The following is a 10,089-nucleotide window of genomic DNA, read 5'->3' as shown; positions in this document are numbered from 1 at the left end:
CAGCGATACCCACACGGAGAGGTTTGCTTAATTGGCTGTCTACTGCATATGGTGAAATGCAGCAGTATCTAAAGACTCATAAACATCTCTTACTCCAGCTGGACTAATTTGGACATTTGCGTTTGTATTAAAAATTCAAACATTCTCCATGAAAGTCAGTTCAATTCTAAGGTTGGAATTAGGAAAAAAATGCAGCAGAGCTGCTTTTCATATATATTAATTTATTTATTTTCAAACTGTGCTTCCCTAAAGTATTTTTTCAGATGTTAGGAAGCAGTAATTTGGTAGGAAGGTATGGGTAGGCGGATGTCCAATTTACACCTAGCTTTTGAAAACAGAAATTCTTCTGAGTTCAGTCTAAATTAGTTTATCTCTTGCCAAAGGAAACAAGAAGGCTGCATAATTTTTTGAGTGATTCCAGGTTGAGTCTGTAGAACACAGGTGTAAATTAACAATACAATTTGCTTTTGTTATTAAATACATTTTTCTAACTTCCTCATTAAAAATGCCTTTAGGGTAAAATCATTTTTACACTAGTATCTTTCATGGAAAGGATAAACAGAAAATATTCCAAAAGTCTAAACTCATCTGTGAATTTTAAGATAAGAATGGTTCCTGTTTTGGTATATGCTTTAGGATAAAGATTTTGGCTTCCAACTATTTTCTGTTTGTACTTATAACTCTTGAAACATTCCTGCTCAGTGTTTGATAACTAAGCTAATAGAAAAACTGTTGAAGCTCTGGCTAATCTGTGAACTACAGGTACAATCTAGATGACACCTAGCTGCCCCTTTCCTCTTGGGGAACTAAATAGCCACCCTGGTTCAGGGAAGATCTAAGAATGTTGAAATCTGAGGGATGACAGTTTGTCTATAACACATTGTCTATTACAAATCATACAAATCTAATTGATTGCAACCCATTCAAACCGTTATTCAATTTTTGATATTACTAGTTTGACCACTTGCACTGATTTTGAAAAAGGAGTAAATTCAATCTGGAAAATTGATTCAATCTTCTGAATCAGTTTTTAAAAAGGGCATGTGCAAAAGACATAATGACTCATCAATCAGTTGAGAGGCTATAAATTGATACTGTGGATCTTGGCAAAGATCAGATTGCTCCAATTTCCCTAAATTGGTAAGAGATTTGTATGCAATGCTAGCAGAGGATGACAGAATGACTTTCTTTAGAAAATTTAAACCATGTCTATGAATGGTACATTCAGGAGATGATAGATAGATAGATAGATGGATAGATAGATAGATAGATAGATAGATAGATAGATAGATAGATAGATAGATATTTGAATGGAGACAAGTGATCTACTTGGATATTTAGAGCATACAGTATTCAGTGAAGTTCTTAGGGAAAAGTCAACTGTCTCCACTCTCTTGTTTTACATGATTATTTAATTCCTGAAAGGAACTGTACCTGACTGTGCTAAGTGAGGGCTTTGCCTCCAAATTCAGGAATCTTACAGTGGTAAAAAAGAACCAATGGTTGGCCCTTATAATTTCCTGTTTAGTGTAACTGTTCCTCTAATCCATACTCCATCTGAAGTCCATAGTGATCCACTTATGCTATGTATCAGTCACAGATACAACAGATACAAGTTTTCTGACATCAGGAATTAGAAAGTTAAACCAATCTAAGTTGCACTTATTAAATCTTTTTTGAGAAAAACATAGCATGGATTTCATTTATCTATACAATTTAAAAGTCCCACTAGTAACACTACTTCTTTGTTGATCATAAACAAATGTTACAAGTAAAAATGCTCACCTGCATCAGATAAGTAGACTAAGAGTTTTATACATAGAATAAAAATGATTTTGTTAAGAAAAAAGGTGCTTTGTAGATAATGTTTCAGAATTACTGAAAATACCAAAAAGATTGTTTTAGATAAAATAGCCATACTATATAGATAGCAAGTTATTATGAAACAAGTTTAAGAAACAACTTTCACAAATACTAGCACTTATTAATAAAACAGATATACATTTAAATTTGTGTTGGAAATTTTATCAAAATGGAAAAATGATCCAGTCAGCACTGGGGTTGGAAAAGCACAATTTTAGTTATCTTGGATGTAATGAAAATCCAAGATTTGAGATATAATTGCATATCCAGTGTAACTTATTAAATCTTTTTTGAGAAAAACATAGCATGGATTTCATTTATCTATACAATTTAAAAGTCCCACTAGTAACACTACTTCTCTTTGTTGATCATAAACAAATGTTACAAGTAAAAATGCTCACCTGCGTCAGATAAGTAGACTAAGAGTTTTAGGCTGATGAAATGAAACCAAGAATGTTTATAATGTAATAAGAAAAATAATGACCCATATTTCTCAAAAGTAGTTCAAATAATTCATTCCAATTTAGTGGTTTTTGTTTGCAAGCCAAGCTGTTCTGCTAATATATGCATTCTTCTTCTGCATTCACCAATATGCTGCCAGATGAGGGAAACAAGGTGTCTTATTTTCTCATTATTCCAAATCACTACTTATAATAGAAATGATACTTTAAAATCTATATTTGTCTCTATTTGCTAGGGTAGCAAACATCTATCACATATTTCTTGAAAATCTGAATCACTGCAAAACTTCTAAATAATAGCCTGCTGGATTTGATTGATTTTGGACAATTTCTCATGTCCTTTGGACATGTGAATTTATTGTGCCTGTTTTAAGAATTACCGAATAGATTATGTAACATCCCCAGTTAAGCTTTTACTTCTTTACAAAATCAAAGAAATATGATTTATAATCACCTGTGCTATTTTTCCACATGAGATGAAGGTTTTCAATGGATAAGAAATGGCATGGTTTCAGATTCATGGTGGAGTCAAACATACATTTTCAGGTTAATCTGGAATTAACCAGTACTGGGAACAGTACTATACAGTAGCATTGTGAATCATAATTTGATTAAAAAAAATTAAAAAATCAGTGGCAATTTCAAAGTACCCAACACAGTATCCAAACATACCCATTAAATTGTTATTCCACTATGCAGAAAAATATACAATTATTTTTTTTTCTGTTGAGCTTTATATACATTATATGTATGCATATGAAGTTACAGGTATATGTACACTATTATATATCTTTAAACAGCTATAAGAAGTCATTATATTAAAACTTTCTGCAAACATTGAATCCAAATTCTAGAAGTGAAACTCAGCAGTGAACCGAATACAAAATGTACTTTTGACAGCCATGCTATTGTATGTTATAATAGATCAAGTGATTTCTGCTGGTAGTGATGAAGTTTATGAAAGTAACTGAAAGCTTTTATCAAAGAAATCCAGGCAAAATGAAATATCTTTGGTTGCCACATTGCTACATTTAGTGGAGGGACAGTGATTGTTCTCTAGTCTGGCCTGAAAGTGAGTGGGTTTTTTTAAAAATGTTTCAAGTGGGTCTTTGTTACAGCTGGTGGAAAGAAAGTCCTACAGAGCACCTGCCTCTCCTTCCTCTTCATTTGTCTTCTTGAAGACAGCAATAAAAAAGACATTTACAGCAAAGGCAGCAACTGATTCCATATACATATGAAGTAGCATTTTTCCCAACTGAAAATAGGGAGCATTTTGCCATAAAAGCATTCACATGAATTCCATGTCCAGCCTGAAGGATCTTGAATTCTGGCATACTGTAGTGGATATTTAGCAGACTTTTGCATGACTGGGGAATAGACATTTCCGAGTCACTAATCAGGGAATAATTCATTCATTCAAGCATACTCAGAATTTATAAGCTATGGGGAAGATTACATTAACAAGATTTCTCATTCTCAGACAATAGGTATAAAAATTAACTGAAAATTAATTTGCTTATTAAAATTCAAACATTATTTTATGTAGAGTTATACATTAAGTATGGAGAAACACTGAGGAAGGAAAACGGCTTGATTAGCACGCCTACCATTTAGCATGGGGGTTGCATCTCATAGCAACAAGAGAAATAAGGGAAGTAGCAGTTTACAATTATGGTATGGAAAGCAGCACTAAGAAAAAAAGCAGAAGTTGGATGACAACATAGATCAAAGGAAGTTTGAAAGTTACCAAGATTGCGGAAAGTGAAAAATAAACTGAAAGATCTATAGAATGCTTATATTAGTTTCTTAATGTCTGTCTATCTATCTATGGTGCATCCCTGTCTGTCTGTCTGCCTAAAGATATAATTATCTGCATTAATAGAAAATAATAGTGTCTTCTGGAAAATGAAGATTATGCTTCATTTGTAAAATGGATAAACTTTCAAAACGTATACACATTTTCTAGATTTTAAGATCAAGATAAAATGAAATGTATGCATGTGTTGTGTTTTATGGCTTAATGTTGAATGAAATTGTCTCTGGAGTTATTCATATTGTGCATATTTATTGTTTTGTGTTTATAGCACATGACACTCGTCTGGATTAGGATAGATTATAGTGGCTTCATATCATCTGTGGGAGCTACTCTTCTTGACTAAGGTCAGTCCTGAACTCACAAGTTATAGATCTCTGTAACTTTATAGAAGTTATTATAATGCTTTCACCTACCTATTAGGTTTTTGAACTTGTGAAGCACTAATCAAGTCACCCAGCCATGATTTTCAGTCCTATATCTTAGAAAGAAACTACACAGGATATATACAATTTTACTGATTAAAAAAACAAAAACAAAGAAAATAGCATATCTAGTAAGCCAGTATCTATGCTGAAAACTCTGTATTTACTGGTGGTTAAACAGAACTTATTGCTACATGTCCCCCTTCACTGCAGCCACATTCACTCATCCTTTTGAAATAACTTGCAATGTTTTGTTGGTGGTGGTGGTATAATGAGATTATTAAGCCAACCAGCTGAAGTAAATTTCAGCCATAGCATAGAGCATCCAGTTACAGGTTTGTCAGTAAATTGCTTTTATTTAAAATGAGAGGGGGCAGGAAAAATAGATATCTTTATATCATATTTAATAAATTTCATGGTATTATCATAAAGCTTCAAAACCTATGAGCCAGCTTGTAATGTGAGCTTCTTCATTAAAGCAGAAAATTACATGAAAAAAATGTTCCACTCCAGTGCAACAGTTTCCAATATGATTGATTGCTGTGAGTATGTAGTGGCAAAACCTAATGTGGCATATTCTATGAATAAAAGAATTAGCTTTTACTGAGTACAAAATCAAAGTTAGAGTGTGTAGATATAAAGTTTTGAATTGGCCTCTTATATACTATCTATATTTAGAACAATTGCATTTCTCATTCAGCCCTTCTTATATGCATATTATTCAGACTGCAAAAGAAATTGCACTATTTTCCACACATAATTATCATATCATTAATTGATCATTAATTGATCATGATTAGTCTTTTTTTTTTTTACTGAAGAAATAACTGTAGATACTGTAACAGTCTATCCTAGAATACTCTGATTATTCAAGAATTTCATATTACAATTATATCTGTCCTTGCAAGATATTGTTATAATATAGATCACAAAAGCTACCAACACTAAAAATCCAGATATGTCACAGGAATACAGGTCATACTCTGTTTAACTAGACAATTCCTATGCAACAGGATATTAGTAAATAAATTGTGGGACTGATCAATCAACACACTGTCTTTGTCTTGCTTTCATTACATTTTTAGTTATCACTGGGAATTATACCCTGAGGGGACATGGTTTTCCTGCATATCTTCTTGCTATTATTTCCTGGGATTTTTTATTTATTTTTATTATAAAATATTGTTGGAAAGAAATCTTACCAAGTTTGTTTCCAAGCTGGGAATAAAAATGTGCAGGAAGATGATGGAAATAGAGATATTTCCGAGAGCAAACATACAGAGTTAACTGTTGGAGCAGCTACAGTGAGCCTTTTCCTTAAGGCAGTGTTGTCCAAACTTGGCCACTTTAAGATGAGTGGACTTCAACTCCCAGAATTCCCCAGGGAGTTGAAGTCCACTCATCTTAAAGTGGCCAAGTTTGGACAATACTGCCTTAAGCGCTTTATATAGAAAAACTCTGCTATTGTTCCTTGGAAGCACACAGAAGCACCCCCTTTAGGAATTCCGAGAAAACGCACTCAGCCAGTGTTCTGAGAAGGCGCCCTCTGTAGTTAGTCACCCTGCTGAGTTTGTTTTCCACTTGTTTATAATTTGTTGATTGAAATGGTAATCTCCTAGGGGGAAAGGATCCCTCCTTATTTGATCTAAGAGATCTCATTAAACCTCAGCTAGGAAGGAACGTTATCAGCTTGATGTCTCTTGCTGCATTTTAATCTGTGTTTTCAGCCAATTCTAATTATAGTTTCTCACCTTTTGCTTTGATCATAGCAGGAAGACTGCAGTGCGGTGAGGGGGATTTCCTTCTCATTAGATATATATACAAACACACACATACACAATTTAAGTTGGTTTAAAAAAAAAATCCCAATATTATTTCCAGTAATATTTTTGTAATTTTTCCCAGAAATTTTGGCAATGATTTAATGTTGTTGCCATATTTGCTGTGATTGGCAAGAAGAGACCCCTTATTGTGGGAATGGACTTAGCATTAAAGCAATACAGCATAAATTAAAAATTGTAGTGCTAACATGGTATTGACAATTTACTCACATATTCCTTTAGTACAGGTCTGTGTATATATGTATGTCAGCTTTTAGATAAATATATAAAATGCATATAGCACAAGCAAGGATATACAGGAAGCATTAAGACAAATTGTGATCATTCCATAGTAATCTCTGTACTGTATATTCATTATAAGATTCTTTTTATAGATTTACAGATTTTTTGCTGCTTCAGTCTGACTGACTCATGCATTTGTGCTGCAGGTGGAGTGCACTGACACTATTACAGTTATGTCTGCAACCAGTATTTCAATCCCAGTGAAAAAGACCATTATATATCAAATGGAAAGGATTTATGATTTCTTTATTAACTTATTATACCACATAGTAGTAAAACCTGAAGGTTTACAGGGACATAAAGGTACTTTTAAAAGATTTGAATGATATGAAGAAATGAACAATTTTATTGGTACTAGATTATATTTATTGCCTCTTCAATTCTGCTAACAAAACTAATGTTGTGCTTTTACTTTACAAAACAGGTTTTAGACAGGATGTCAATTTGTTCCCATTCATAAAATGTAAAGCAGGACTCTAATGGATAGTGAAGTGATCATTCAGTAAAATGGAACATTTTATCCTTTATAGATTGGCTTTATCGTTTGAAAAAACATCCAATTTTACCTGGATTCATACTTGAGAGTTTAACATACAGTAACATTGTACTAGAAAAGATCCCAAAATGATGGCTGCGAAGTAATCATTAATATTATTAAGCAAGGTTGTGTAGGATTTCAGGTTCACTTTCCAAAGGTGTTTTGGAGTACATGGGAATGTGAACGTAGCACCCATCTGCAGTGTTTTAATGGAACTGTCATTTCAGTGTCTCTGAAATGGATGGTGCTTTTGTTCTTAGTTTGCTGACAAATATATAGCTAAAACATTAGCTGAGACAAACATTATGCAATCATATCAGGCAGTAAATATATTACCTCACCTCAGATTTTCAGAGAAAGACGACTTGCATCCCCAAACTCTCACAGCTTTCAAACATAGTCCCTCATAATCACTCCTTCATCTTAGACTGCCCAATAACATTTTTTCCCGTATTGTTGTATACATTAGAGCTGCATAAACAGACATCTAGAAGGTATTTGTATGCAGCATTTGCATTCTAAACATTTCATCAAGGTGCCTGCATGAGGAAATGATTATGTAACTTTCGACTACATGGATTGCTTATTGGAGCAGAACACCCTTTTGCAATGTTCTACACTCTTGAGAAACCTGGACAATTAAATAGACAGCTATAACAATATTTTAATCCATTTTCATGTGTCTCAGAACACAGTCAAAATCCAAAATTATCAAACTGATACTTTTAAGTATCATATCGCTGCAGTTCTCACCACCTTTAAAAATAACAGCAATAAAGGAAAATGGCACCTCAAGCTATAGGCATCATTAAATTGTACAGTAATTCACCCCTCGGTTAAACCCCCAAATCTTTGATATCTTTCATGAAAAGACTTGATTAAAAATAAAATACCACTCTTGTTTTTTTAAGATGAAGACTACTCCTGGAAGCAGCATAAGAAACAGAAGAGACTTTTTCCAGGCCCAAAAGACAGAAAATATCAAAAAGACTCTGCTATACTGATATTTTCCCCTTAAAATATATTTATTAATGTATTATATAAATTAATGTTAATTTTTCCCATCTTTTATCTGTTCAGTTTCTTTAAAAATAAGAAAATGCTCCTATAGCATGATTCTTTTTAAACATTTTCTATTTAAAAAATAAAAGTGTAATAAATAAGATTGTATTTCTGTGATCCAGTTTATATATTTGAAGATAATAGAATGAAAGACTTTGATAAAATAAACTTAAGGTAACAAGTTATTAATAAACCATTATTTATATGCTAAGGAAGCTTTCAGGCATATGATGAACCCTATTAGCCAGCCCAGTAGCTGGCTGAAAGATTGGAACTATGTATGCTATCTTCAATCCTTAACACACACACACACCACGCACACACACAAAAGTGGAACTTTACTTAGGATATTAGTGATCAAGGTGTTTAAAAAACATATTTTCCCATATAAATTATCTAAATTTTTAATATCTGAATTTCACCCTTTTTCCTGGTTCATATCTAGCTGAAAACCCAGCTAGCAAATCTTTTTTGTGTGGCTGACAGCACATTTGAGCTTCTCAAATAGCTGAATGATGCACCAATGCTTATATAAATATAGAGACAAGCTAATTCTTAGAATAACCTATTATTGCTGTTCCCAAGGACTTTTTTAAAAGAAAAATAATTTTAATTCTCAGTGGCTTGGAAATGTACACACACACACACACACACACACACACATGCACAAAGTATTTTTGATAAAGACATAACATTAAAAAATCAATCATTCAGTCATCTGAAAATACAATGGCTTTACATGAAATTTGTGTGTTTAGTTGTGGGTCACATATCATGTGTATTCCAGAGTAATTTTATACACGTCTAATCAGTTTTAATAAATTCCTAACCTTGAGTAAATTTGTATGCAGTTATTGACTCAGTGTAGTTCCATGCTAATTTATCTACATTTTTTACACCACCTTCACCATGATTCCCAGAGATTTACAATACCCCATAACAAAGAATAAAAAGCAATGCATATAAAAATGGATGTTTATAACATTACAGGCAGTCCCCGGATTAAGAATGTCCAAGTTACAGACAACTCATACTTATGAACAAGCTACCTGTTGCTAAAAATGGTGAACAGTGTTCTCCTTCCTAGAGCCAGTTAACCACTGAAGCCACATGATGTTTTCATGAACCGCTGAAGCCACACAGTTTTAATATATAGCCTGTTTCTAGCAGTTTATGAACATTGCATGGCTTCAGTGGTTGACTGGCTCCAGGAAGGAGAAGACCATTCACTCTTTTTAGTAACAGGCAGCGCATTCATTAGTACGATTTCTGACTTACATACAAATTTGAGTTAAAGGCAGGTTTAGGAATGGAACTCGTTCTTAACCCAGGGACTGCCTATAATGTTATAAATATTGCAACACTGGCATCTGTAGTCCTGCAATGATTGGATATTGAACACTTTATAGAAACACTCCATTTTACCTATCTTCCTGAAGGCCATCAAGGGGGCCACTGGGATTTCTAGGAAAATGAGCCATCGAGATGGAGCAGACATTAGCAACTGTTGTCTCTTCCCCTCCCTCAGATGTCACTGTTGGGGATCCCCAGCATCAAGTCATTATGAGTGGACAGAGTAGTTGGTTTTATCTAAAGGAGTACTCCTGAAGATATCTGAGCACCAAGCTGCAAAAGAGTTTATACGTTAAAGAACTTTATGTTATAGTTTTTATACACTGTACTTGGAAGCCTACAGGGAGACAATGAAGCCATCCACAAAGCTGGTGTTACAAGTTTATAACAGTTCTCACCTGCCAATAAGCAGTCCACTGTACAGTGGTACCTCTACTTACGAACTTAATCC

The sequence above is a fragment of the Python bivittatus genome, unplaced genomic scaffold (genome assembly GCF_059951505.1).
Source record: "Python bivittatus isolate LINGU-HERP-01145 unplaced genomic scaffold, Pbiv_v1 ctg000070_np1212, whole genome shotgun sequence".
Classification (NCBI taxonomy): domain Eukaryota; kingdom Metazoa; phylum Chordata; class Lepidosauria; order Squamata; family Pythonidae; genus Python; species Python bivittatus.
This window is presented reverse-complemented; position numbering follows the sequence as displayed.